The sequence below is a fragment of the Schistocerca cancellata genome, unplaced genomic scaffold, assembly GCF_023864275.1.
Source record: "Schistocerca cancellata isolate TAMUIC-IGC-003103 unplaced genomic scaffold, iqSchCanc2.1 HiC_scaffold_259, whole genome shotgun sequence".
NCBI classification, from domain to species: domain Eukaryota; kingdom Metazoa; phylum Arthropoda; class Insecta; order Orthoptera; family Acrididae; genus Schistocerca; species Schistocerca cancellata.
Window position 1 is genome coordinate 14,555 of NW_026046281.1, and position 21,249 is coordinate 35,803.

General features: G+C 56.2%; 50 non-coding genes across 50 annotated transcripts; 12 read left to right on the forward strand and 38 right to left on the reverse strand.

The window, feature by feature from the left end:
• Window positions 1–219: 219 nt before the first annotated feature.
• On the reverse strand, window positions 220–293 carry Trnai-aau (transfer RNA isoleucine (anticodon AAU)). The gene has a single exon. It is a non-coding gene; the product is annotated as a tRNA-Ile (tRNA).
• A 183-nt stretch (window positions 294–476) lies between these two features.
• Trnae-uuc (transfer RNA glutamic acid (anticodon UUC)) lies at window positions 477–548 on the reverse strand. Its single transcript has one exon. It is a non-coding gene; the product is annotated as a tRNA-Glu (tRNA).
• Window positions 549–848: 300 nt separating this feature from the next.
• On the reverse strand, window positions 849–919 carry Trnag-gcc (transfer RNA glycine (anticodon GCC)). The gene has a single exon. It is a non-coding gene; the product is annotated as a tRNA-Gly (tRNA).
• Window positions 920–1,259: 340 nt separating this feature from the next.
• On the forward strand, window positions 1,260–1,331 carry Trnag-ucc (transfer RNA glycine (anticodon UCC)). The gene has a single exon. It is a non-coding gene; the product is annotated as a tRNA-Gly (tRNA).
• A 592-nt stretch (window positions 1,332–1,923) lies between these two features.
• On the reverse strand, window positions 1,924–1,997 carry Trnai-aau (transfer RNA isoleucine (anticodon AAU)). The gene has a single exon. It is a non-coding gene; the product is annotated as a tRNA-Ile (tRNA).
• Window positions 1,998–2,180: 183 nt separating this feature from the next.
• Trnae-uuc (transfer RNA glutamic acid (anticodon UUC)) lies at window positions 2,181–2,252 on the reverse strand. Its single transcript has one exon. It is a non-coding gene; the product is annotated as a tRNA-Glu (tRNA).
• Window positions 2,253–2,552: 300 nt separating this feature from the next.
• Window positions 2,553–2,623, reverse strand: Trnag-gcc (transfer RNA glycine (anticodon GCC)). The gene has a single exon. It is a non-coding gene; the product is annotated as a tRNA-Gly (tRNA).
• A 340-nt stretch (window positions 2,624–2,963) lies between these two features.
• Window positions 2,964–3,035, forward strand: Trnag-ucc (transfer RNA glycine (anticodon UCC)). The gene has a single exon. It is a non-coding gene; the product is annotated as a tRNA-Gly (tRNA).
• A 592-nt stretch (window positions 3,036–3,627) lies between these two features.
• Window positions 3,628–3,701, reverse strand: Trnai-aau (transfer RNA isoleucine (anticodon AAU)). Its single transcript has one exon. It is a non-coding gene; the product is annotated as a tRNA-Ile (tRNA).
• Window positions 3,702–3,884: 183 nt separating this feature from the next.
• On the reverse strand, window positions 3,885–3,956 carry Trnae-uuc (transfer RNA glutamic acid (anticodon UUC)). Its single transcript has one exon. It is a non-coding gene; the product is annotated as a tRNA-Glu (tRNA).
• A 300-nt stretch (window positions 3,957–4,256) lies between these two features.
• Trnag-gcc (transfer RNA glycine (anticodon GCC)) lies at window positions 4,257–4,327 on the reverse strand. The gene has a single exon. It is a non-coding gene; the product is annotated as a tRNA-Gly (tRNA).
• Window positions 4,328–4,667: 340 nt separating this feature from the next.
• Window positions 4,668–4,739, forward strand: Trnag-ucc (transfer RNA glycine (anticodon UCC)). Its single transcript has one exon. It is a non-coding gene; the product is annotated as a tRNA-Gly (tRNA).
• Window positions 4,740–5,331: 592 nt separating this feature from the next.
• On the reverse strand, window positions 5,332–5,405 carry Trnai-aau (transfer RNA isoleucine (anticodon AAU)). The gene has a single exon. It is a non-coding gene; the product is annotated as a tRNA-Ile (tRNA).
• Window positions 5,406–5,588: 183 nt separating this feature from the next.
• Window positions 5,589–5,660, reverse strand: Trnae-uuc (transfer RNA glutamic acid (anticodon UUC)). The gene has a single exon. It is a non-coding gene; the product is annotated as a tRNA-Glu (tRNA).
• A 300-nt stretch (window positions 5,661–5,960) lies between these two features.
• Window positions 5,961–6,031, reverse strand: Trnag-gcc (transfer RNA glycine (anticodon GCC)). Its single transcript has one exon. It is a non-coding gene; the product is annotated as a tRNA-Gly (tRNA).
• Window positions 6,032–6,371: 340 nt separating this feature from the next.
• Trnag-ucc (transfer RNA glycine (anticodon UCC)) lies at window positions 6,372–6,443 on the forward strand. Its single transcript has one exon. It is a non-coding gene; the product is annotated as a tRNA-Gly (tRNA).
• Window positions 6,444–7,035: 592 nt separating this feature from the next.
• Trnai-aau (transfer RNA isoleucine (anticodon AAU)) lies at window positions 7,036–7,109 on the reverse strand. Its single transcript has one exon. It is a non-coding gene; the product is annotated as a tRNA-Ile (tRNA).
• A 183-nt stretch (window positions 7,110–7,292) lies between these two features.
• Window positions 7,293–7,364, reverse strand: Trnae-uuc (transfer RNA glutamic acid (anticodon UUC)). Its single transcript has one exon. It is a non-coding gene; the product is annotated as a tRNA-Glu (tRNA).
• Window positions 7,365–7,664: 300 nt separating this feature from the next.
• Trnag-gcc (transfer RNA glycine (anticodon GCC)) lies at window positions 7,665–7,735 on the reverse strand. Its single transcript has one exon. It is a non-coding gene; the product is annotated as a tRNA-Gly (tRNA).
• A 340-nt stretch (window positions 7,736–8,075) lies between these two features.
• Trnag-ucc (transfer RNA glycine (anticodon UCC)) lies at window positions 8,076–8,147 on the forward strand. Its single transcript has one exon. It is a non-coding gene; the product is annotated as a tRNA-Gly (tRNA).
• A 592-nt stretch (window positions 8,148–8,739) lies between these two features.
• Window positions 8,740–8,813, reverse strand: Trnai-aau (transfer RNA isoleucine (anticodon AAU)). Its single transcript has one exon. It is a non-coding gene; the product is annotated as a tRNA-Ile (tRNA).
• A 183-nt stretch (window positions 8,814–8,996) lies between these two features.
• Window positions 8,997–9,068, reverse strand: Trnae-uuc (transfer RNA glutamic acid (anticodon UUC)). Its single transcript has one exon. It is a non-coding gene; the product is annotated as a tRNA-Glu (tRNA).
• Window positions 9,069–9,368: 300 nt separating this feature from the next.
• Trnag-gcc (transfer RNA glycine (anticodon GCC)) lies at window positions 9,369–9,439 on the reverse strand. The gene has a single exon. It is a non-coding gene; the product is annotated as a tRNA-Gly (tRNA).
• A 340-nt stretch (window positions 9,440–9,779) lies between these two features.
• Window positions 9,780–9,851, forward strand: Trnag-ucc (transfer RNA glycine (anticodon UCC)). Its single transcript has one exon. It is a non-coding gene; the product is annotated as a tRNA-Gly (tRNA).
• Window positions 9,852–10,443: 592 nt separating this feature from the next.
• Window positions 10,444–10,517, reverse strand: Trnai-aau (transfer RNA isoleucine (anticodon AAU)). Its single transcript has one exon. It is a non-coding gene; the product is annotated as a tRNA-Ile (tRNA).
• A 183-nt stretch (window positions 10,518–10,700) lies between these two features.
• Trnae-uuc (transfer RNA glutamic acid (anticodon UUC)) lies at window positions 10,701–10,772 on the reverse strand. The gene has a single exon. It is a non-coding gene; the product is annotated as a tRNA-Glu (tRNA).
• Window positions 10,773–11,072: 300 nt separating this feature from the next.
• Trnag-gcc (transfer RNA glycine (anticodon GCC)) lies at window positions 11,073–11,143 on the reverse strand. The gene has a single exon. It is a non-coding gene; the product is annotated as a tRNA-Gly (tRNA).
• Window positions 11,144–11,483: 340 nt separating this feature from the next.
• On the forward strand, window positions 11,484–11,555 carry Trnag-ucc (transfer RNA glycine (anticodon UCC)). The gene has a single exon. It is a non-coding gene; the product is annotated as a tRNA-Gly (tRNA).
• A 592-nt stretch (window positions 11,556–12,147) lies between these two features.
• Window positions 12,148–12,221, reverse strand: Trnai-aau (transfer RNA isoleucine (anticodon AAU)). The gene has a single exon. It is a non-coding gene; the product is annotated as a tRNA-Ile (tRNA).
• A 183-nt stretch (window positions 12,222–12,404) lies between these two features.
• Window positions 12,405–12,476, reverse strand: Trnae-uuc (transfer RNA glutamic acid (anticodon UUC)). Its single transcript has one exon. It is a non-coding gene; the product is annotated as a tRNA-Glu (tRNA).
• A 300-nt stretch (window positions 12,477–12,776) lies between these two features.
• Window positions 12,777–12,847, reverse strand: Trnag-gcc (transfer RNA glycine (anticodon GCC)). Its single transcript has one exon. It is a non-coding gene; the product is annotated as a tRNA-Gly (tRNA).
• Window positions 12,848–13,187: 340 nt separating this feature from the next.
• Trnag-ucc (transfer RNA glycine (anticodon UCC)) lies at window positions 13,188–13,259 on the forward strand. The gene has a single exon. It is a non-coding gene; the product is annotated as a tRNA-Gly (tRNA).
• A 592-nt stretch (window positions 13,260–13,851) lies between these two features.
• On the reverse strand, window positions 13,852–13,925 carry Trnai-aau (transfer RNA isoleucine (anticodon AAU)). Its single transcript has one exon. It is a non-coding gene; the product is annotated as a tRNA-Ile (tRNA).
• Window positions 13,926–14,108: 183 nt separating this feature from the next.
• Window positions 14,109–14,180, reverse strand: Trnae-uuc (transfer RNA glutamic acid (anticodon UUC)). The gene has a single exon. It is a non-coding gene; the product is annotated as a tRNA-Glu (tRNA).
• A 300-nt stretch (window positions 14,181–14,480) lies between these two features.
• Window positions 14,481–14,551, reverse strand: Trnag-gcc (transfer RNA glycine (anticodon GCC)). The gene has a single exon. It is a non-coding gene; the product is annotated as a tRNA-Gly (tRNA).
• A 340-nt stretch (window positions 14,552–14,891) lies between these two features.
• Trnag-ucc (transfer RNA glycine (anticodon UCC)) lies at window positions 14,892–14,963 on the forward strand. Its single transcript has one exon. It is a non-coding gene; the product is annotated as a tRNA-Gly (tRNA).
• Window positions 14,964–15,555: 592 nt separating this feature from the next.
• On the reverse strand, window positions 15,556–15,629 carry Trnai-aau (transfer RNA isoleucine (anticodon AAU)). Its single transcript has one exon. It is a non-coding gene; the product is annotated as a tRNA-Ile (tRNA).
• A 183-nt stretch (window positions 15,630–15,812) lies between these two features.
• Trnae-uuc (transfer RNA glutamic acid (anticodon UUC)) lies at window positions 15,813–15,884 on the reverse strand. Its single transcript has one exon. It is a non-coding gene; the product is annotated as a tRNA-Glu (tRNA).
• Window positions 15,885–16,184: 300 nt separating this feature from the next.
• Trnag-gcc (transfer RNA glycine (anticodon GCC)) lies at window positions 16,185–16,255 on the reverse strand. The gene has a single exon. It is a non-coding gene; the product is annotated as a tRNA-Gly (tRNA).
• A 340-nt stretch (window positions 16,256–16,595) lies between these two features.
• Window positions 16,596–16,667, forward strand: Trnag-ucc (transfer RNA glycine (anticodon UCC)). Its single transcript has one exon. It is a non-coding gene; the product is annotated as a tRNA-Gly (tRNA).
• Window positions 16,668–17,259: 592 nt separating this feature from the next.
• On the reverse strand, window positions 17,260–17,333 carry Trnai-aau (transfer RNA isoleucine (anticodon AAU)). The gene has a single exon. It is a non-coding gene; the product is annotated as a tRNA-Ile (tRNA).
• A 183-nt stretch (window positions 17,334–17,516) lies between these two features.
• Window positions 17,517–17,588, reverse strand: Trnae-uuc (transfer RNA glutamic acid (anticodon UUC)). Its single transcript has one exon. It is a non-coding gene; the product is annotated as a tRNA-Glu (tRNA).
• Window positions 17,589–17,888: 300 nt separating this feature from the next.
• Window positions 17,889–17,959, reverse strand: Trnag-gcc (transfer RNA glycine (anticodon GCC)). Its single transcript has one exon. It is a non-coding gene; the product is annotated as a tRNA-Gly (tRNA).
• Window positions 17,960–18,299: 340 nt separating this feature from the next.
• Trnag-ucc (transfer RNA glycine (anticodon UCC)) lies at window positions 18,300–18,371 on the forward strand. Its single transcript has one exon. It is a non-coding gene; the product is annotated as a tRNA-Gly (tRNA).
• Window positions 18,372–18,963: 592 nt separating this feature from the next.
• Window positions 18,964–19,037, reverse strand: Trnai-aau (transfer RNA isoleucine (anticodon AAU)). The gene has a single exon. It is a non-coding gene; the product is annotated as a tRNA-Ile (tRNA).
• A 183-nt stretch (window positions 19,038–19,220) lies between these two features.
• Trnae-uuc (transfer RNA glutamic acid (anticodon UUC)) lies at window positions 19,221–19,292 on the reverse strand. Its single transcript has one exon. It is a non-coding gene; the product is annotated as a tRNA-Glu (tRNA).
• A 300-nt stretch (window positions 19,293–19,592) lies between these two features.
• On the reverse strand, window positions 19,593–19,663 carry Trnag-gcc (transfer RNA glycine (anticodon GCC)). The gene has a single exon. It is a non-coding gene; the product is annotated as a tRNA-Gly (tRNA).
• A 340-nt stretch (window positions 19,664–20,003) lies between these two features.
• Window positions 20,004–20,075, forward strand: Trnag-ucc (transfer RNA glycine (anticodon UCC)). Its single transcript has one exon. It is a non-coding gene; the product is annotated as a tRNA-Gly (tRNA).
• Window positions 20,076–20,667: 592 nt separating this feature from the next.
• Window positions 20,668–20,741, reverse strand: Trnai-aau (transfer RNA isoleucine (anticodon AAU)). The gene has a single exon. It is a non-coding gene; the product is annotated as a tRNA-Ile (tRNA).
• A 183-nt stretch (window positions 20,742–20,924) lies between these two features.
• On the reverse strand, window positions 20,925–20,996 carry Trnae-uuc (transfer RNA glutamic acid (anticodon UUC)). The gene has a single exon. It is a non-coding gene; the product is annotated as a tRNA-Glu (tRNA).
• Window positions 20,997–21,249: the final 253 nt, after the last annotated feature.

Consider the following 21,249-nt stretch of genomic DNA (forward strand, 5'->3'; position numbering starts at 1 on the left):
GTTACACGTCGGCAATCGGACATTTTCTTTCATTTTCTCTTTGCCGTATGAGAACCAGCGTATTCAACATAGTGTGGCCATTGCCGAGCGGACGCTGTAGCGCTTCCCGACAAGTCGGGTTCGGATCCTCTGTCAACGTCCACGCAGGGCGATGATCTTTTGGTCATCACACTCGCCAGCTGAAATCGGCGCTGCCCTTTCGTAGTAGTAAAAGCGTACTAGCCCGTGGGGGGATCGAACCCACGACCTTCGCGTTATTAGCACGACGCTCTAACCAACTGAGCTAACGGGCCTCGACGCGGACGGTTGCTCAGCCCTACGCTGGAAACACGTGGCATGAAGCCACACGCCACTTCTAGGGTCACCGTGTGTCTGCTCCGCTCGTCCATGTTCTGCTGGCGGTCATGAAACAGTAGCTGTATTGCGAGCAGCACGCACAGCTGAAACTTGAGACGATTCGTGTGGAAAAAATTCCGTTCCGGTACCGGGAATCGAACCAGGGCCTCCTGGGTGAAAGCCAGGTATCCTAGCCACTAGACCACACCGGATTTGGGCGTTCGTTCGACGGATCGGATGGTCTCTCGCACATTTCGTGCCGAGTCCCGCGTCGGCACCCTTCTCTCTTTGCGAGCGTCTTTGCGCATACAGACTGGCAAGGCGCGCACCTCAAAAGTCTCAGAGCAATGCTTTTGGCTTCTTGCTCTACTGGGAGAAGAGGAAAAGGAAAGCTGTGGGGAACCGCGCGTGCTGCGTTCTCGGTTCTTCTCAAGGGAATCCCGCTATACATTCTTGTGGATCGTGCATCTCAAGCGCGCAAGTCACACGGCACCGCGGGAAAAGCAAAATGATGCATCGGCCGGGAATCGAACCCGGGCCGCCCGCGTGGCAGGCGAGCATTCTACCACTGAACCACCGATGCTGATGCCAGTAGCAATCTTACGCTGCTTCCCGAGCAGGTGTCTCGAGATAAAGTGGGACTGCCGTCAAGCGCCGTAGCATTCTGTCGAGAAAATGCTGCAGACGCTGAATCCTGCACTGTACTGCCTAAAAATGCCGCCAGAAGGCGGTCCTCTGCGTCTTCTTGCGTCGCCGGCGCCGACGCTTGCCAAAGGGTGCGAAATGTGCATGGATACGCCGTCCGAATGCATCCGCATGTGCTCCCCTAGCCTACCTCGTAATGCGCCTAGGGCTACGATCACCATCGGCCGCTGCCGACTGGCGGGAAGCCGTCACAGCGCGGCGTGGGGGCGCCGGGTTGTGCGGTGGTGGTGTAATGGTCAGCGTAGTTGCCTTCCAAGCAGTTGATCCGGGTTCGATTCCCGGCCACCGCAGCAGGCTTTTAATTTTGCGTATGAGTACTTTCGCCACGCGCCGTTAAATTAATGTTTTTTCTCCCTCTTACTCGCTACAGACCAGCCTACAGTATGTCTCGACTTGTCTCGACTTTGCTCAGCTGACGCGAGAGCTGACGCTCTCCAGTCGGCCTATATCAACACGACAAGCACGAGAAACGACTGAGAGAGGCAAGGAGAGGCGAGGCGCTGGACACACAGCACGCCGCTTCATTACACGGTGGCGTCTCCCTGACTGAATCGGGCTGCAGCTGCGAAAAGAAAGGAGAAAGAAAAATAGGAAGCAAAATTGCCAACAGTACCCTGTGTTCCCATGCGGTCACCCGCCCAAGCAGTGACAAGGGCCAAAGTTGTTACACGTCGGCAATCGGACATTTTCTTTCATTTTCTCTTTGCCGTATGAGAACCAGCGTATTCAACATAGTGTGGCCATTGCCGAGCGGACGCTGTAGCGCTTCCCGACAAGTCGGGTTCGGATCCTCTGTCAACGTCCACGCAGGGCGATGATCTTTTGGTCATCACACTCGCCAGCTGAAATCGGCGCTGCCCTTTCGTAGTAGTAAAAGCGTACTAGCCCGTGGGGGGATCGAACCCACGACCTTCGCGTTATTAGCACGACGCTCTAACCAACTGAGCTAACGGGCCTCGACGCGGACGGTTGCTCAGCCCTACGCTGGAAACACGTGGCATGAAGCCACACGCCACTTCTAGGGTCACCGTGTGTCTGCTCCGCTCGTCCATGTTCTGCTGGCGGTCATGAAACAGTAGCTGTATTGCGAGCAGCACGCACAGCTGAAACTTGAGACGATTCGTGTGGAAAAAATTCCGTTCCGGTACCGGGAATCGAACCAGGGCCTCCTGGGTGAAAGCCAGGTATCCTAGCCACTAGACCACACCGGATTTGGGCGTTCGTTCGACGGATCGGATGGTCTCTCGCACATTTCGTGCCGAGTCCCGCGTCGGCACCCTTCTCTCTTTGCGAGCGTCTTTGCGCATACAGACTGGCAAGGCGCGCACCTCAAAAGTCTCAGAGCAATGCTTTTGGCTTCTTGCTCTACTGGGAGAAGAGGAAAAGGAAAGCTGTGGGGAACCGCGCGTGCTGCGTTCTCGGTTCTTCTCAAGGGAATCCCGCTATACATTCTTGTGGATCGTGCATCTCAAGCGCGCAAGTCACACGGCACCGCGGGAAAAGCAAAATGATGCATCGGCCGGGAATCGAACCCGGGCCGCCCGCGTGGCAGGCGAGCATTCTACCACTGAACCACCGATGCTGATGCCAGTAGCAATCTTACGCTGCTTCCCGAGCAGGTGTCTCGAGATAAAGTGGGACTGCCGTCAAGCGCCGTAGCATTCTGTCGAGAAAATGCTGCAGACGCTGAATCCTGCACTGTACTGCCTAAAAATGCCGCCAGAAGGCGGTCCTCTGCGTCTTCTTGCGTCGCCGGCGCCGACGCTTGCCAAAGGGTGCGAAATGTGCATGGATACGCCGTCCGAATGCATCCGCATGTGCTCCCCTAGCCTACCTCGTAATGCGCCTAGGGCTACGATCACCATCGGCCGCTGCCGACTGGCGGGAAGCCGTCACAGCGCGGCGTGGGGGCGCCGGGTTGTGCGGTGGTGGTGTAATGGTCAGCATAGTAGCCTTCCAAGCAGTTGATCCGGGTTCGATTCCCGGCCACCGCAGCAGGCTTTTAATTTTGCGTATGAGTACTTTCGCCACGCGCCGTTAAATTAATGTTTTTTCTCCCTCTTACTCGCTACAGACCAGCCTACAGTATGTCTCGACTTGTCTCGACTTTGCTCAGCTGACGCGAGAGCTGACGCTCTCCAGTCGGCCTATATCAACACGACAAGCACGAGAAACGACTGAGAGAGGCAAGGAGAGGCGAGGCGCTGGACACACAGCACGCCGCTTCATTACACGGTGGCGTCTCCCTGACTGAATCGGGCTGCAGCTGCGAAAAGAAAGGAGAAAGAAAAATAGGAAGCAAAATTGCCAACAGTACCCTGTGTTCCCATGCGGTCACCCGCCCAAGCAGTGACAAGGGCCAAAGTTGTTACACGTCGGCAATCGGACATTTTCTTTCATTTTCTCTTTGCCGTATGAGAACCAGCGTATTCAACATAGTGTGGCCATTGCCGAGCGGACGCTGTAGCGCTTCCCGACAAGTCGGGTTCGGATCCTCTGTCAACGTCCACGCAGGGCGATGATCTTTTGGTCATCACACTCGCCAGCTGAAATCGGCGCTGCCCTTTCGTAGTAGTAAAAGCGTACTAGCCCGTGGGGGGATCGAACCCACGACCTTCGCGTTATTAGCACGACGCTCTAACCAACTGAGCTAACGGGCCTCGACGCGGACGGTTGCTCAGCCCTACGCTGGAAACACGTGGCATGAAGCCACACGCCACTTCTAGGGTCACCGTGTGTCTGCTCCGCTCGTCCATGTTCTGCTGGCGGTCATGAAACAGTAGCTGTATTGCGAGCAGCACGCACAGCTGAAACTTGAGACGATTCGTGTGGAAAAAATTCCGTTCCGGTACCGGGAATCGAACCAGGGCCTCCTGGGTGAAAGCCAGGTATCCTAGCCACTAGACCACACCGGATTTGGGCGTTCGTTCGACGGATCGGATGGTCTCTCGCACATTTCGTGCCGAGTCCCGCGTCGGCACCCTTCTCTCTTTGCGAGCGTCTTTGCGCATACAGACTGGCAAGGCGCGCACCTCAAAAGTCTCAGAGCAATGCTTTTGGCTTCTTGCTCTACTGGGAGAAGAGGAAAAGGAAAGCTGTGGGGAACCGCGCGTGCTGCGTTCTCGGTTCTTCTCAAGGGAATCCCGCTATACATTCTTGTGGATCGTGCATCTCAAGCGCGCAAGTCACACGGCACCGCGGGAAAAGCAAAATGATGCATCGGCCGGGAATCGAACCCGGGCCGCCCGCGTGGCAGGCGAGCATTCTACCACTGAACCACCGATGCTGATGCCAGTAGCAATCTTACGCTGCTTCCCAAGCAGGTGTCTCGAGATAAAGTGGGACTGCCGTCAAGCGCCGTAGCATTCTGTCGAGAAAATGCTGCAGACGCTGAATCCTGCACTGTACTGCCTAAAAATGCCGCCAGAAGGCGGTCCTCTGCGTCTTCTTGCGTCGCCGGCGCCGACGCTTGCCAAAGGGTGCGAAATGTGCATGGATACGCCGTCCGAATGCATCCGCATGTGCTCCCCTAGCCTACCTCGTAATGCGCCTAGGGCTACGATCACCATCGGCCGCTGCCGACTGGCGGGAAGCCGTCACAGCGCGGCGTGGGGGCGCCGGGTTGTGCGGTGGTGGTGTAATGGTCAGCATAGTTGCCTTCCAAGCAGTTGATCCGGGTTCGATTCCCGGCCACCGCAGCAGGCTTTTAATTTTGCGTATGAGTACTTTCGCCACGCGCCGTTAAATTAATGTTTTTTCTCCCTCTTACTCGCTACAGACCAGCCTACAGTATGTCTCGACTTGTCTCGACTTTGCTCAGCTGACGCGAGAGCTGACGCTCTCCAGTCGGCCTATATCAACACGACAAGCACGAGAAACGACTGAGAGAGGCAAGGAGAGGCGAGGCGCTGGACACACAGCACGCCGCTTCATTACACGGTGGCGTCTCCCTGACTGAATCGGGCTGCAGCTGCGAAAAGAAAGGAGAAAGAAAAATAGGAAGCAAAATTGCCAACAGTACCCTGTGTTCCCATGCGGTCACCCGCCCAAGCAGTGACAAGGGCCAAAGTTGTTACACGTCGGCAATCGGACATTTTCTTTCATTTTCTCTTTGCCGTATGAGAACCAGCGTATTCAACATAGTGTGGCCATTGCCGAGCGGACGCTGTAGCGCTTCCCGACAAGTCGGGTTCGGATCCTCTGTCAACGTCCACGCAGGGCGATGATCTTTTGGTCATCACACTCGCCAGCTGAAATCGGCGCTGCCCTTTCGTAGTAGTAAAAGCGTACTAGCCCGTGGGGGGATCGAACCCACGACCTTCGCGTTATTAGCACGACGCTCTAACCAACTGAGCTAACGGGCCTCGACGCGGACGGTTGCTCAGCCCTACGCTGGAAACACGTGGCATGAAGCCACACGCCACTTCTAGGGTCACCGTGTGTCTGCTCCGCTCGTCCATGTTCTGCTGGCGGTCATGAAACAGTAGCTGTATTGCGAGCAGCACGCACAGCTGAAACTTGAGACGATTCGTGTGGAAAAAATTCCGTTCCGGTACCGGGAATCGAACCAGGGCCTCCTGGGTGAAAGCCAGGTATCCTAGCCACTAGACCACACCGGATTTGGGCGTTCGTTCGACGGATCGGATGGTCTCTCGCACATTTCGTGCCGAGTCCCGCGTCGGCACCCTTCTCTCTTTGCGAGCGTCTTTGCGCATACAGACTGGCAAGGCGCGCACCTCAAAAGTCTCAGAGCAATGCTTTTGGCTTCTTGCTCTACTGGGAGAAGAGGAAAAGGAAAGCTGTGGGGAACCGCGCGTGCTGCGTTCTCGGTTCTTCTCAAGGGAATCCCGCTATACATTCTTGTGGATCGTGCATCTCAAGCGCGCAAGTCACACGGCACCGCGGGAAAAGCAAAATGATGCATCGGCCGGGAATCGAACCCGGGCCGCCCGCGTGGCAGGCGAGCATTCTACCACTGAACCACCGATGCTGATGCCAGTAGCAATCTTACGCTGCTTCCCGAGCAGGTGTCTCGAGATAAAGTGGGACTGCCGTCAAGCGCCGTAGCATTCTGTCGAGAAAATGCTGCAGACGCTGAATCCTGCACTGTACTGCCTAAAAATGCCGCCAGAAGGCGGTCCTCTGCGTCTTCTTGCGTCGCCGGCGCCGACGCTTGCCAAAGGGTGCGAAATGTGCATGGATACGCCGTCCGAATGCATCCGCATGTGCTCCCCTAGCCTACCTCGTAATGCGCCTAGGGCTACGATCACCATCGGCCGCTGCCGACTGGCGGGAAGCCGTCACAGCGCGGCGTGGGGGCGCCGGGTTGTGCGGTGGTGGTGTAATGGTCAGCATAGTTGCCTTCCAAGCAGTTGATCCGGGTTCGATTCCCGGCCACCGCAGCAGGCTTTTAATTTTGCGTATGAGTACTTTCGCCACGCGCCGTTAAATTAATGTTTTTTCTCCCTCTTACTCGCTACAGACCAGCCTACAGTATGTCTCGACTTGTCTCGACTTTGCTCAGCTGACGCGAGAGCTGACGCTCTCCAGTCGGCCTATATCAACACGACAAGCACGAGAAACGACTGAGAGAGGCAAGGAGAGGCGAGGCGCTGGACACACAGCACGCCGCTTCATTACACGGTGGCGTCTCCCTGACTGAATCGGGCTGCAGCTGCGAAAAGAAAGGAGAAAGAAAAATAGGAAGCAAAATTGCCAACAGTACCCTGTGTTCCCATGCGGTCACCCGCCCAAGCAGTGACAAGGGCCAAAGTTGTTACACGTCGGCAATCGGACATTTTCTTTCATTTTCTCTTTGCCGTATGAGAACCAGCGTATTCAACATAGTGTGGCCATTGCCGAGCGGACGCTGTAGCGCTTCCCGACAAGTCGGGTTCGGATCCTCTGTCAACGTCCACGCAGGGCGATGATCTTTTGGTCATCACACTCGCCAGCTGAAATCGGCGCTGCCCTTTCGTAGTAGTAAAAGCGTACTAGCCCGTGGGGGGATCGAACCCACGACCTTCGCGTTATTAGCACGACGCTCTAACCAACTGAGCTAACGGGCCTCGACGCGGACGGTTGCTCAGCCCTACGCTGGAAACACGTGGCATGAAGCCACACGCCACTTCTAGGGTCACCGTGTGTCTGCTCCGCTCGTCCATGTTCTGCTGGCGGTCATGAAACAGTAGCTGTATTGCGAGCAGCACGCACAGCTGAAACTTGAGACGATTCGTGTGGAAAAAATTCCGTTCCGGTACCGGGAATCGAACCAGGGCCTCCTGGGTGAAAGCCAGGTATCCTAGCCACTAGACCACACCGGATTTGGGCGTTCGTTCGACGGATCGGATGGTCTCTCGCACATTTCGTGCCGAGTCCCGCGTCGGCACCCTTCTCTCTTTGCGAGCGTCTTTGCGCATACAGACTGGCAAGGCGCGCACCTCAAAAGTCTCAGAGCAATGCTTTTGGCTTCTTGCTCTACTGGGAGAAGAGGAAAAGGAAAGCTGTGGGGAACCGCGCGTGCTGCGTTCTCGGTTCTTCTCAAGGGAATCCCGCTATACATTCTTGTGGATCGTGCATCTCAAGCGCGCAAGTCACACGGCACCGCGGGAAAAGCAAAATGATGCATCGGCCGGGAATCGAACCCGGGCCGCCCGCGTGGCAGGCGAGCATTCTACCACTGAACCACCGATGCTGATGCCAGTAGCAATCTTACGCTGCTTCCCAAGCAGGTGTCTCGAGATAAAGTGGGACTGCCGTCAAGCGCCGTAGCATTCTGTCGAGAAAATGCTGCAGACGCTGAATCCTGCACTGTACTGCCTAAAAATGCCGCCAGAAGGCGGTCCTCTGCGTCTTCTTGCGTCGCCGGCGCCGACGCTTGCCAAAGGGTGCGAAATGTGCATGGATACGCCGTCCGAATGCATCCGCATGTGCTCCCCTAGCCTACCTCGTAATGCGCCTAGGGCTACGATCACCATCGGCCGCTGCCGACTGGCGGGAAGCCGTCACAGCGCGGCGTGGGGGCGCCGGGTTGTGCGGTGGTGGTGTAATGGTCAGCATAGTTGCCTTCCAAGCAGTTGATCCGGGTTCGATTCCCGGCCACCGCAGCAGGCTTTTAATTTTGCGTATGAGTACTTTCGCCACGCGCCGTTAAATTAATGTTTTTTCTCCCTCTTACTCGCTACAGACCAGCCTACAGTATGTCTCGACTTGTCTCGACTTTGCTCAGCTGACGCGAGAGCTGACGCTCTCCAGTCGGCCTATATCAACACGACAAGCACGAGAAACGACTGAGAGAGGCAAGGAGAGGCGAGGCGCTGGACACACAGCACGCCGCTTCATTACACGGTGGCGTCTCCCTGACTGAATCGGGCTGCAGCTGCGAAAAGAAAGGAGAAAGAAAAATAGGAAGCAAAATTGCCAACAGTACCCTGTGTTCCCATGCGGTCACCCGCCCAAGCAGTGACAAGGGCCAAAGTTGTTACACGTCGGCAATCGGACATTTTCTTTCATTTTCTCTTTGCCGTATGAGAACCAGCGTATTCAACATAGTGTGGCCATTGCCGAGCGGACGCTGTAGCGCTTCCCGACAAGTCGGGTTCGGATCCTCTGTCAACGTCCACGCAGGGCGATGATCTTTTGGTCATCACACTCGCCAGCTGAAATCGGCGCTGCCCTTTCGTAGTAGTAAAAGCGTACTAGCCCGTGGGGGGATCGAACCCACGACCTTCGCGTTATTAGCACGACGCTCTAACCAACTGAGCTAACGGGCCTCGACGCGGACGGTTGCTCAGCCCTACGCTGGAAACACGTGGCATGAAGCCACACGCCACTTCTAGGGTCACCGTGTGTCTGCTCCGCTCGTCCATGTTCTGCTGGCGGTCATGAAACAGTAGCTGTATTGCGAGCAGCACGCACAGCTGAAACTTGAGACGATTCGTGTGGAAAAAATTCCGTTCCGGTACCGGGAATCGAACCAGGGCCTCCTGGGTGAAAGCCAGGTATCCTAGCCACTAGACCACACCGGATTTGGGCGTTCGTTCGACGGATCGGATGGTCTCTCGCACATTTCGTGCCGAGTCCCGCGTCGGCACCCTTCTCTCTTTGCGAGCGTCTTTGCGCATACAGACTGGCAAGGCGCGCACCTCAAAAGTCTCAGAGCAATGCTTTTGGCTTCTTGCTCTACTGGGAGAAGAGGAAAAGGAAAGCTGTGGGGAACCGCGCGTGCTGCGTTCTCGGTTCTTCTCAAGGGAATCCCGCTATACATTCTTGTGGATCGTGCATCTCAAGCGCGCAAGTCACACGGCACCGCGGGAAAAGCAAAATGATGCATCGGCCGGGAATCGAACCCGGGCCGCCCGCGTGGCAGGCGAGCATTCTACCACTGAACCACCGATGCTGATGCCAGTAGCAATCTTACGCTGCTTCCCGAGCAGGTGTCTCGAGATAAAGTGGGACTGCCGTCAAGCGCCGTAGCATTCTGTCGAGAAAATGCTGCAGACGCTGAATCCTGCACTGTACTGCCTAAAAATGCCGCCAGAAGGCGGTCCTCTGCGTCTTCTTGCGTCGCCGGCGCCGACGCTTGCCAAAGGGTGCGAAATGTGCATGGATACGCCGTCCGAATGCATCCGCATGTGCTCCCCTAGCCTACCTCGTAATGCGCCTAGGGCTACGATCACCATCGGCCGCTGCCGACTGGCGGGAAGCCGTCACAGCGCGGCGTGGGGGCGCCGGGTTGTGCGGTGGTGGTGTAATGGTCAGCATAGTTGCCTTCCAAGCAGTTGATCCGGGTTCGATTCCCGGCCACCGCAGCAGGCTTTTAATTTTGCGTATGAGTACTTTCGCCACGCGCCGTTAAATTAATGTTTTTTCTCCCTCTTACTCGCTACAGACCAGCCTACAGTATGTCTCGACTTGTCTCGACTTTGCTCAGCTGACGCGAGAGCTGACGCTCTCCAGTCGGCCTATATCAACACGACAAGCACGAGAAACGACTGAGAGAGGCAAGGAGAGGCGAGGCGCTGGACACACAGCACGCCGCTTCATTACACGGTGGCGTCTCCCTGACTGAATCGGGCTGCAGCTGCGAAAAGAAAGGAGAAAGAAAAATAGGAAGCAAAATTGCCAACAGTACCCTGTGTTCCCATGCGGTCACCCGCCCAAGCAGTGACAAGGGCCAAAGTTGTTACACGTCGGCAATCGGACATTTTCTTTCATTTTCTCTTTGCCGTATGAGAACCAGCGTATTCAACATAGTGTGGCCATTGCCGAGCGGACGCTGTAGCGCTTCCCGACAAGTCGGGTTCGGATCCTCTGTCAACGTCCACGCAGGGCGATGATCTTTTGGTCATCACACTCGCCAGCTGAAATCGGCGCTGCCCTTTCGTAGTAGTAAAAGCGTACTGGCCCGTGGGGGGATCGAACCCACGACCTTCGCGTTATTAGCACGACGCTCTAACCAACTGAGCTAACGGGCCTCGACGCGGACGGTTGCTCAGCCCTACGCTGGAAACACGTGGCATGAAGCCACACGCCACTTCTAGGGTCACCGTGTGTCTGCTCCGCTCGTCCATGTTCTGCTGGCGGTCATGAAACAGTAGCTGTATTGCGAGCAGCACGCACAGCTGAAACTTGAGACGATTCGTGTGGAAAAAATTCCGTTCCGGTACCGGGAATCGAACCAGGGCCTCCTGGGTGAAAGCCAGGTATCCTAGCCACTAGACCACACCGGATTTGGGCGTTCGTTCGACGGATCGGATGGTCTCTCGCACATTTCGTGCCGAGTCCCGCGTCGGCACCCTTCTCTCTTTGCGAGCGTCTTTGCGCATACAGACTGGCAAGGCGCGCACCTCAAAAGTCTCAGAGCAATGCTTTTGGCTTCTTGCTCTACTGGGAGAAGAGGAAAAGGAAAGCTGTGGGGAACCGCGCGTGCTGCGTTCTCGGTTCTTCTCAAGGGAATCCCGCTATACATTCTTGTGGATCGTGCATCTCAAGCGCGCAAGTCACACGGCACCGCGGGAAAAGCAAAATGATGCATCGGCCGGGAATCGAACCCGGGCCGCCCGCGTGGCAGGCGAGCATTCTACCACTGAACCACCGATGCTGATGCCAGTAGCAATCTTACGCTGCTTCCCGAGCAGGTGTCTCGAGATAAAGTGGGACTGCCGTCAAGCGCCGTAGCATTCTGTCGAGAAAATGCTGCAGACGCTGAATCCTGCACTGTACTGCCTAAAAATGCCGCCAGAAGGCGGTCCTCTGCGTCTTCTTGCGTCGCCGGCGCCGACGCTTGCCAAAGGGTGCGAAATGTGCATGGATACGCCGTCCGAATGCATCCGCATGTGCTCCCCTAGCCTACCTCGTAATGCGCCTAGGGCTACGATCACCATCGGCCGCTGCCGACTGGCGGGAAGCCGTCACAGCGCGGCGTGGGGGCGCCGGGTTGTGCGGTGGTGGTGTAATGGTCAGCATAGTAGCCTTCCAAGCAGTTGATCCGGGTTCGATTCCCGGCCACCGCAGCAGGCTTTTAATTTTGCGTATGAGTACTTTCGCCACGCGCCGTTAAATTAATGTTTTTTCTCCCTCTTACTCGCTACAGACCAGCCTACAGTATGTCTCGACTTGTCTCGACTTTGCTCAGCTGACGCGAGAGCTGACGCTCTCCAGTCGGCCTATATCAACACGACAAGCACGAGAAACGACTGAGAGAGGCAAGGAGAGGCGAGGCGCTGGACACACAGCACGCCGCTTCATTACACGGTGGCGTCTCCCTGACTGAATCGGGCTGCAGCTGCGAAAAGAAAGGAGAAAGAAAAATAGGAAGCAAAATTGCCAACAGTACCCTGTGTTCCCATGCGGTCACCCGCCCAAGCAGTGACAAGGGCCAAAGTTGTTACACGTCGGCAATCGGACATTTTCTTTCATTTTCTCTTTGCCGTATGAGAACCAGCGTATTCAACATAGTGTGGCCATTGCCGAGCGGACGCTGTAGCGCTTCCCGACAAGTCGGGTTCGGATCCTCTGTCAACGTCCACGCAGGGCGATGATCTTTTGGTCATCACACTCGCCAGCTGAAATCGGCGCTGCCCTTTCGTAGTAGTAAAAGCGTACTAGCCCGTGGGGGGATCGAACCCACGACCTTCGCGTTATTAGCACGACGCTCTAACCAACTGAGCTAACGGGCCTCGACGCGGACGGTTGCTCAGCCCTACGCTGGAAACACGTGGCATGAAGCCACACGCCACTTCTAGGGTCACCGTGTGTCTGCTCCGCTCGTCCATGTTCTGCTGGCGGTCATGAAACAGTAGCTGTATTGCGAGCAGCACGCACAGCTGAAACTTGAGACGATTCGTGTGGAAAAAATTCCGTTCCGGTACCGGGAATCGAACCAGGGCCTCCTGGGTGAAAGCCAGGTATCCTAGCCACTAGACCACACCGGATTTGGGCGTTCGTTCGACGGATCGGATGGTCTCTCGCACATTTCGTGCCGAGTCCCGCGTCGGCACCCTTCTCTCTTTGCGAGCGTCTTTGCGCATACAGACTGGCAAGGCGCGCACCTCAAAAGTCTCAGAGCAATGCTTTTGGCTTCTTGCTCTACTGGGAGAAGAGGAAAAGGAAAGCTGTGGGGAACCGCGCGTGCTGCGTTCTCGGTTCTTCTCAAGGGAATCCCGCTATACATTCTTGTGGATCGTGCATCTCAAGCGCGCAAGTCACACGGCACCGCGGGAAAAGCAAAATGATGCATCGGCCGGGAATCGAACCCGGGCCGCCCGCGTGGCAGGCGAGCATTCTACCACTGAACCACCGATGCTGATGCCAGTAGCAATCTTACGCTGCTTCCCGAGCAGGTGTCTCGAGATAAAGTGGGACTGCCGTCAAGCGCCGTAGCATTCTGTCGAGAAAATGCTGCAGACGCTGAATCCTGCACTGTACTGCCTAAAAATGCCGCCAGAAGGCGGTCCTCTGCGTCTTCTTGCGTCGCCGGCGCCGACGCTTGCCAAAGGGTGCGAAATGTGCATGGATACGCCGTCCGAATGCATCCGCATGTGCTCCCCTAGCCTACCTCGTAATGCGCCTAGGGCTACGATCACCATCGGCCGCTGCCGACTGGCGGGAAGCCGTCACAGCGCGGCGTGGGGGCGCCGGGTTGTGCGGTGGTGGTGTAATGGTCAGCATAGTTGCCTTCCAAGCAGTTGATCCGGGTTCGATTCCCGGCCACCGCAGCAGGCTTTTAATTTTGCGTATGAGTACTTTCGCCACGCGCCGTTAAATTAATGTTTTTTCTCCCTCTTACTCGCTACAGACCAGCCTACAGTATGTCTCGACTTGTCTCGACTTTGCTCAGCTGACGCGAGAGCTGACGCTCTCCAGTCGGCCTATATCAACACGACAAGCACGAGAAACGACTGAGAGAGGCAAGGAGAGGCGAGGCGCTGGACACACAGCACGCCGCTTCATTACACGGTGGCGTCTCCCTGACTGAATCGGGCTGCAGCTGCGAAAAGAAAGGAGAAAGAAAAATAGGAAGCAAAATTGCCAACAGTACCCTGTGTTCCCATGCGGTCACCCGCCCAAGCAGTGACAAGGGCCAAAGTTGTTACACGTCGGCAATCGGACATTTTCTTTCATTTTCTCTTTGCCGTATGAGAACCAGCGTATTCAACATAGTGTGGCCATTGCCGAGCGGACGCTGTAGCGCTTCCCGACAAGTCGGGTTCGGATCCTCTGTCAACGTCCACGCAGGGCGATGATCTTTTGGTCATCACACTCGCCAGCTGAAATCGGCGCTGCCCTTTCGTAGTAGTAAAAGCGTACTAGCCCGTGGGGGGATCGAACCCACGACCTTCGCGTTATTAGCACGACGCTCTAACCAACTGAGCTAACGGGCCTCGACGCGGACGGTTGCTCAGCCCTACGCTGGAAACACGTGGCATGAAGCCACACGCCACTTCTAGGGTCACCGTGTGTCTGCTCCGCTCGTCCATGTTCTGCTGGCGGTCATGAAACAGTAGCTGTATTGCGAGCAGCACGCACAGCTGAAACTTGAGACGATTCGTGTGGAAAAAATTCCGTTCCGGTACCGGGAATCGAACCAGGGCCTCCTGGGTGAAAGCCAGGTATCCTAGCCACTAGACCACACCGGATTTGGGCGTTCGTTCGACGGATCGGATGGTCTCTCGCACATTTCGTGCCGAGTCCCGCGTCGGCACCCTTCTCTCTTTGCGAGCGTCTTTGCGCATACAGACTGGCAAGGCGCGCACCTCAAAAGTCTCAGAGCAATGCTTTTGGCTTCTTGCTCTACTGGGAGAAGAGGAAAAGGAAAGCTGTGGGGAACCGCGCGTGCTGCGTTCTCGGTTCTTCTCAAGGGAATCCCGCTATACATTCTTGTGGATCGTGCATCTCAAGCGCGCAAGTCACACGGCACCGCGGGAAAAGCAAAATGATGCATCGGCCGGGAATCGAACCCGGGCCGCCCGCGTGGCAGGCGAGCATTCTACCACTGAACCACCGATGCTGATGCCAGTAGCAATCTTACGCTGCTTCCCGAGCAGGTGTCTCGAGATAAAGTGGGACTGCCGTCAAGCGCCGTAGCATTCTGTCGAGAAAATGCTGCAGACGCTGAATCCTGCACTGTACTGCCTAAAAATGCCGCCAGAAGGCGGTCCTCTGCGTCTTCTTGCGTCGCCGGCGCCGACGCTTGCCAAAGGGTGCGAAATGTGCATGGATACGCCGTCCGAATGCATCCGCATGTGCTCCCCTAGCCTACCTCGTAATGCGCCTAGGGCTACGATCACCATCGGCCGCTGCCGACTGGCGGGAAGCCGTCACAGCGCGGCGTGGGGGCGCCGGGTTGTGCGGTGGTGGTGTAATGGTCAGCATAGTTGCCTTCCAAGCAGTTGATCCGGGTTCGATTCCCGGCCACCGCAGCAGGCTTTTAATTTTGCGTATGAGTACTTTCGCCACGCGCCGTTAAATTAATGTTTTTTCTCCCTCTTACTCGCTACAGACCAGCCTACAGTATGTCTCGACTTGTCTCGACTTTGCTCAGCTGACGCGAGAGCTGACGCTCTCCAGTCGGCCTATATCAACACGACAAGCACGAGAAACGACTGAGAGAGGCAAGGAGAGGCGAGGCGCTGGACACACAGCACGCCGCTTCATTACACGGTGGCGTCTCCCTGACTGAATCGGGCTGCAGCTGCGAAAAGAAAGGAGAAAGAAAAATAGGAAGCAAAATTGCCAACAGTACCCTGTGTTCCCATGCGGTCACCCGCCCAAGCAGTGACAAGGGCCAAAGTTGTTACACGTCGGCAATCGGACATTTTCTTTCATTTTCTCTTTGCCGTATGAGAACCAGCGTATTCAACATAGTGTGGCCATTGCCGAGCGGACGCTGTAGCGCTTCCCGACAAGTCGGGTTCGGATCCTCTGTCAACGTCCACGCAGGGCGATGATCTTTTGGTCATCACACTCGCCAGCTGAAATCGGCGCTGCCCTTTCGTAGTAGTAAAAGCGTACTGGCCCGTGGGGGGATCGAACCCATGACCTTCGCGTTATTAGCACGACGCTCTAACCAACTGAGCTAACGGGCCTCGACGCGGACGGTTGCTCAGCCCTACGCTGGAAACACGTGGCATGAAGCCACACGCCACTTCTAGGGTCACCGTGTGTCTGCTCCGCTCGTCCATGTTCTGCTGGCGGTCATGAAACAGTAGCTGTATTGCGAGCAGCACGCACAGCTGAAACTTGAGACGATTCGTGTGGAAAAAATTCCGTTCCGGTACCGGGAATCGAACCAGGGCCTCCTGGGTGAAAGCCAGGTATCCTAGCCACTAGACCACACCGGATTTGGGCGTTCGTTCGACGGATCGGATGGTCTCTCGCACATTTCGTGCCGAGTCCCGCGTCGGCACCCTTCTCTCTTTGCGAGCGTCTTTGCGCATACAGACTGGCAAGGCGCGCACCTCAAAAGTCTCAGAGCAATGCTTTTGGCTTCTTGCTCTACTGGGAGAAGAGGAAAAGGAAAGCTGTGGGGAACCGCGCGTGCTGCGTTCTCGGTTCTTCTCAAGGGAATCCCGCTATACATTCTTGTGGATCGTGCATCTCAAGCGCGCAAGTCACACGGCACCGCGGGAAAAGCAAAATGATGCATCGGCCGGGAATCGAACCCGGGCCGCCCGCGTGGCAGGCGAGCATTCTACCACTGAACCACCGATGCTGATGCCAGTAGCAATCTTACGCTGCTTCCCGAGCAGGTGTCTCGAGATAAAGTGGGACTGCCGTCAAGCGCCGTAGCATTCTGTCGAGAAAATGCTGCAGACGCTGAATCCTGCACTGTACTGCCTAAAAATGCCGCCAGAAGGCGGTCCTCTGCGTCTTCTTGCGTCGCCGGCGCCGACGCTTGCCAAAGGGTGCGAAATGTGCATGGATACGCCGTCCGAATGCATCCGCATGTGCTCCCCTAGCCTACCTCGTAATGCGCCTAGGGCTACGATCACCATCGGCCGCTGCCGACTGGCGGGAAGCCGTCACAGCGCGGCGTGGGGGCGCCGGGTTGTGCGGTGGTGGTGTAATGGTCAGCATAGTTGCCTTCCAAGCAGTTGATCCGGGTTCGATTCCCGGCCACCGCAGCAGGCTTTTAATTTTGCGTATGAGTACTTTCGCCACGCGCCGTTAAATTAATGTTTTTTCTCCCTCTTACTCGCTACAGACCAGCCTACAGTATGTCTCGACTTGTCTCGACTTTGCTCAGCTGACGCGAGAGCTGACGCTCTCCAGTCGGCCTATATCAACACGACAAGCACGAGAAACGACTGAGAGAGGCAAGGAGAGGCGAGGCGCTGGACACACAGCACGCCGCTTCATTACACGGTGGCGTCTCCCTGACTGAATCGGGCTGCAGCTGCGAAAAGAAAGGAGAAAGAAAAATAGGAAGCAAAATTGCCAACAGTACCCTGTGTTCCCATGCGGTCACCCGCCCAAGCAGTGACAAGGGCCAAAGTTGTTACACGTCGGCAATCGGACATTTTCTTTCATTTTCTCTTTGCCGTATGAGAACCAGCGTATTCAACATAGTGTGGCCATTGCCGAGCGGACGCTGTAGCGCTTCCCGACAAGTCGGGTTCGGATCCTCTGTCAACGTCCACGCAGGGCGATGATCTTTTGGTCATCACACTCGCCAGCTGAAATCGGCGCTGCCCTTTCGTAGTAGTAAAAGCGTACTAGCCCGTGGGGGGATCGAACCCACGACCTTCGCGTTATTAGCACGACGCTCTAACCAACTGAGCTAACGGGCCTCGACGCGGACGGTTGCTCAGCCCTACGCTGGAAACACGTGGCATGAAGCCACACGCCACTTCTAGGGTCACCGTGTGTCTGCTCCGCTCGTCCATGTTCTGCTGGCGGTCATGAAACAGTAGCTGTATTGCGAGCAGCACGCACAGCTGAAACTTGAGACGATTCGTGTGGAAAAAATTCCGTTCCGGTACCGGGAATCGAACCAGGGCCTCCTGGGTGAAAGCCAGGTATCCTAGCCACTAGACCACACCGGATTTGGGCGTTCGTTCGACGGATCGGATGGTCTCTCGCACATTTCGTGCCGAGTCCCGCGTCGGCACCCTTCTCTCTTTGCGAGCGTCTTTGCGCATACAGACTGGCAAGGCGCGCACCTCAAAAGTCTCAGAGCAATGCTTTTGGCTTCTTGCTCTACTGGGAGAAGAGGAAAAGGAAAGCTGTGGGGAACCGCGCGTGCTGCGTTCTCGGTTCTTCTCAAGGGAATCCCGCTATACATTCTTGTGGATCGTGCATCTCAAGCGCGCAAGTCACACGGCACCGCGGGAAAAGCAAAATGATGCATCGGCCGGGAATCGAACCCGGGCCGCCCGCGTGGCAGGCGAGCATTCTACCACTGAACCACCGATGCTGATGCCAGTAGCAATCTTACGCTGCTTCCCGAGCAGGTGTCTCGAGATAAAGTGGGACTGCCGTCAAGCGCCGTAGCATTCTGTCGAGAAAATGCTGCAGACGCTGAATCCTGCACTGTACTGCCTAAAAATGCCGCCAGAAGGCGGTCCTCTGCGTCTTCTTGCGTCGCCGGCGCCGACGCTTGCCAAAGGGTGCGAAATGTGCATGGATACGCCGTCCGAATGCATCCGCATGTGCTCCCCTAGCCTACCTCGTAATGCGCCTAGGGCTACGATCACCATCGGCCGCTGCCGACTGGCGGGAAGCCGTCACAGCGCGGCGTGGGGGCGCCGGGTTGTGCGGTGGTGGTGTAATGGTCAGCATAGTTGCCTTCCAAGCAGTTGATCCGGGTTCGATTCCCGGCCACCGCAGCAGGCTTTTAATTTTGCGTATGAGTACTTTCGCCACGCGCCGTTAAATTAATGTTTTTTCTCCCTCTTACTCGCTACAGACCAGCCTACAGTATGTCTCGACTTGTCTCGACTTTGCTCAGCTGACGCGAGAGCTGACGCTCTCCAGTCGGCCTATATCAACACGACAAGCACGAGAAACGACTGAGAGAGGCAAGGAGAGGCGAGGCGCTGGACACACAGCACGCCGCTTCATTACACGGTGGCGTCTCCCTGACTGAATCGGGCTGCAGCTGCGAAAAGAAAGGAGAAAGAAAAATAGGAAGCAAAATTGCCAACAGTACCCTGTGTTCCCATGCGGTCACCCGCCCAAGCAGTGACAAGGGCCAAAGTTGTTACACGTCGGCAATCGGACATTTTCTTTCATTTTCTCTTTGCCGTATGAGAACCAGCGTATTCAACATAGTGTGGCCATTGCCGAGCGGACGCTGTAGCGCTTCCCGACAAGTCGGGTTCGGATCCTCTGTCAACGTCCACGCAGGGCGATGATCTTTTGGTCATCACACTCGCCAGCTGAAATCGGCGCTGCCCTTTCGTAGTAGTAAAAGCGTACTGGCCCGTGGGGGGATCGAACCCATGACCTTCGCGTTATTAGCACGACGCTCTAACCAACTGAGCTAACGGGCCTCGACGCGGACGGTTGCTCAGCCCTACGCTGGAAACACGTGGCATGAAGCCACACGCCACTTCTAGGGTCACCGTGTGTCTGCTCCGCTCGTCCATGTTCTGCTGGCGGTCATGAAACAGTAGCTGTATTGCGAGCAGCACGCACAGCTGAAACTTGAGACGATTCGTGTGGAAAAAATTCCGTTCCGGTACCGGGAATCGAACCAGGGCCTCCTGGGTGAAAGCCAGGTATCCTAGCCACTAGACCACACCGGATTTGGGCGTTCGTTCGACGGATCGGATGGTCTCTCGCACATTTCGTGCCGAGTCCCGCGTCGGCACCCTTCTCTCTTTGCGAGCGTCTTTGCGCATACAGACTGGCAAGGCGCGCACCTCAAAAGTCTCAGAGCAATGCTTTTGGCTTCTTGCTCTACTGGGAGAAGAGGAAAAGGAAAGCTGTGGGGAACCGCGCGTGCTGCGTTCTCGGTTCTTCTCAAGGGAATCCCGCTATACATTCTTGTGGATCGTGCATCTCAAGCGCGCAAGTCACACGGCACCGCGGGAAAAGCAAAATGATGCATCGGCCGGGAATCGAACCCGGGCCGCCCGCGTGGCAGGCGAGCATTCTACCACTGAACCACCGATGCTGATGCCAGTAGCAATCTTACGCTGCTTCCCGAGCAGGTGTCTCGAGATAAAGTGGGACTGCCGTCAAGCGCCGTAGCATTCTGTCGAGAAAATGCTGCAGACGCTGAATCCTGCACTGTACTGCCTAAAAATGCCGCCAGAAGGCGGTCCTCTGCGTCTTCTTGCGTCGCCGGCGCCGACGCTTGCCAAAGGGTGCGAAATGTGCATGGATACGCCGTCCGAATGCATCCGCATGTGCTCCCCTAGCCTACCTCGTAATGCGCCTAGGGCTACGATCACCATCGGCCGCTGCCGACTGGCGGGAAGCCGTCACAGCGCGGCGTGGGGGCGCCGGGTTGTGCGGTGGTGGTGTAATGGTCAGCATAGTTGCCTTCCAAGCAGTTGATCCGGGTTCGATTCCCGGCCACCGCAGCAGGCTTTTAATTTTGCGTATGAGTACTTTCGCCACGCGCCGTTAAATTAATGTTTTTTCTCCCTCTTACTCGCTACAGACCAGCCTACAGTATGTCTCGACTTGTCTCGACTTTGCTCAGCTGACGCGAGAGCTGACGCTCTCCAGTCGGCCTATATCAACACGACAAGCACGAGAAACGACTGAGAGAGGCAAGGAGAGGCGAGGCGCTGGACACACAGCACGCCGCTTCATTACACGGTGGCGTCTCCCTGACTGAATCGGGCTGCAGCTGCGAAAAGAAAGGAGAAAGAAAAATAGGAAGCAAAATTGCCAACAGTACCCTGTGTTCCCATGCGGTCACCCGCCCAAGCAGTGACAAGGGCCAAAGTTGTTACACGTCGGCAATCGGACATTTTCTTTCATTTTCTCTTTGCCGTATGAGAACCAGCGTATTCAACATAGTGTGGCCATTGCCGAGCGGACGCTGTAGCGCTTCCCGACAAGTCGGGTTCGGATCCTCTGTCAACGTCCACGCAGGGCGATGATCTTTTGGTCATCACACTCGCCAGCTGAAATCGGCGCTGCCCTTTCGTAGTAGTAAAAGCGTACTAGCCCGTGGGGGGATCGAACCCACGACCTTCGCGTTATTAGCACGACGCTCTAACCAACTGAGCTAACGGGCCTCGACGCGGACGGTTGCTCAGCCCTACGCTGGAAACACGTGGCATGAAGCCACACGCCACTTCTAGGGTCACCGTGTGTCTGCTCCGCTCGTCCATGTTCTGCTGGCGGTCATGAAACAGTAGCTGTATTGCGAGCAGCACGCACAGCTGAAACTTGAGACGATTCGTGTGGAAAAAATTCCGTTCCGGTACCGGGAATCGAACCAGGGCCTCCTGGGTGAAAGCCAGGTATCCTAGCCACTAGACCACACCGGATTTGGGCGTTCGTTCGACGGATCGGATGGTCTCTCGCACATTTCGTGCCGAGTCCCGCGTCGGCACCCTTCTCTCTTTGCGAGCGTCTTTGCGCATACAGACTGGCAAGGCGCGCACCTCAAAAGTCTCAGAGCAATGCTTTTGGCTTCTTGCTCTACTGGGAGAAGAGGAAAAGGAAAGCTGTGGGGAACCGCGCGTGCTGCGTTCTCGGTTCTTCTCAAGGGAATCCCGCTATACATTCTTGTGGATCGTG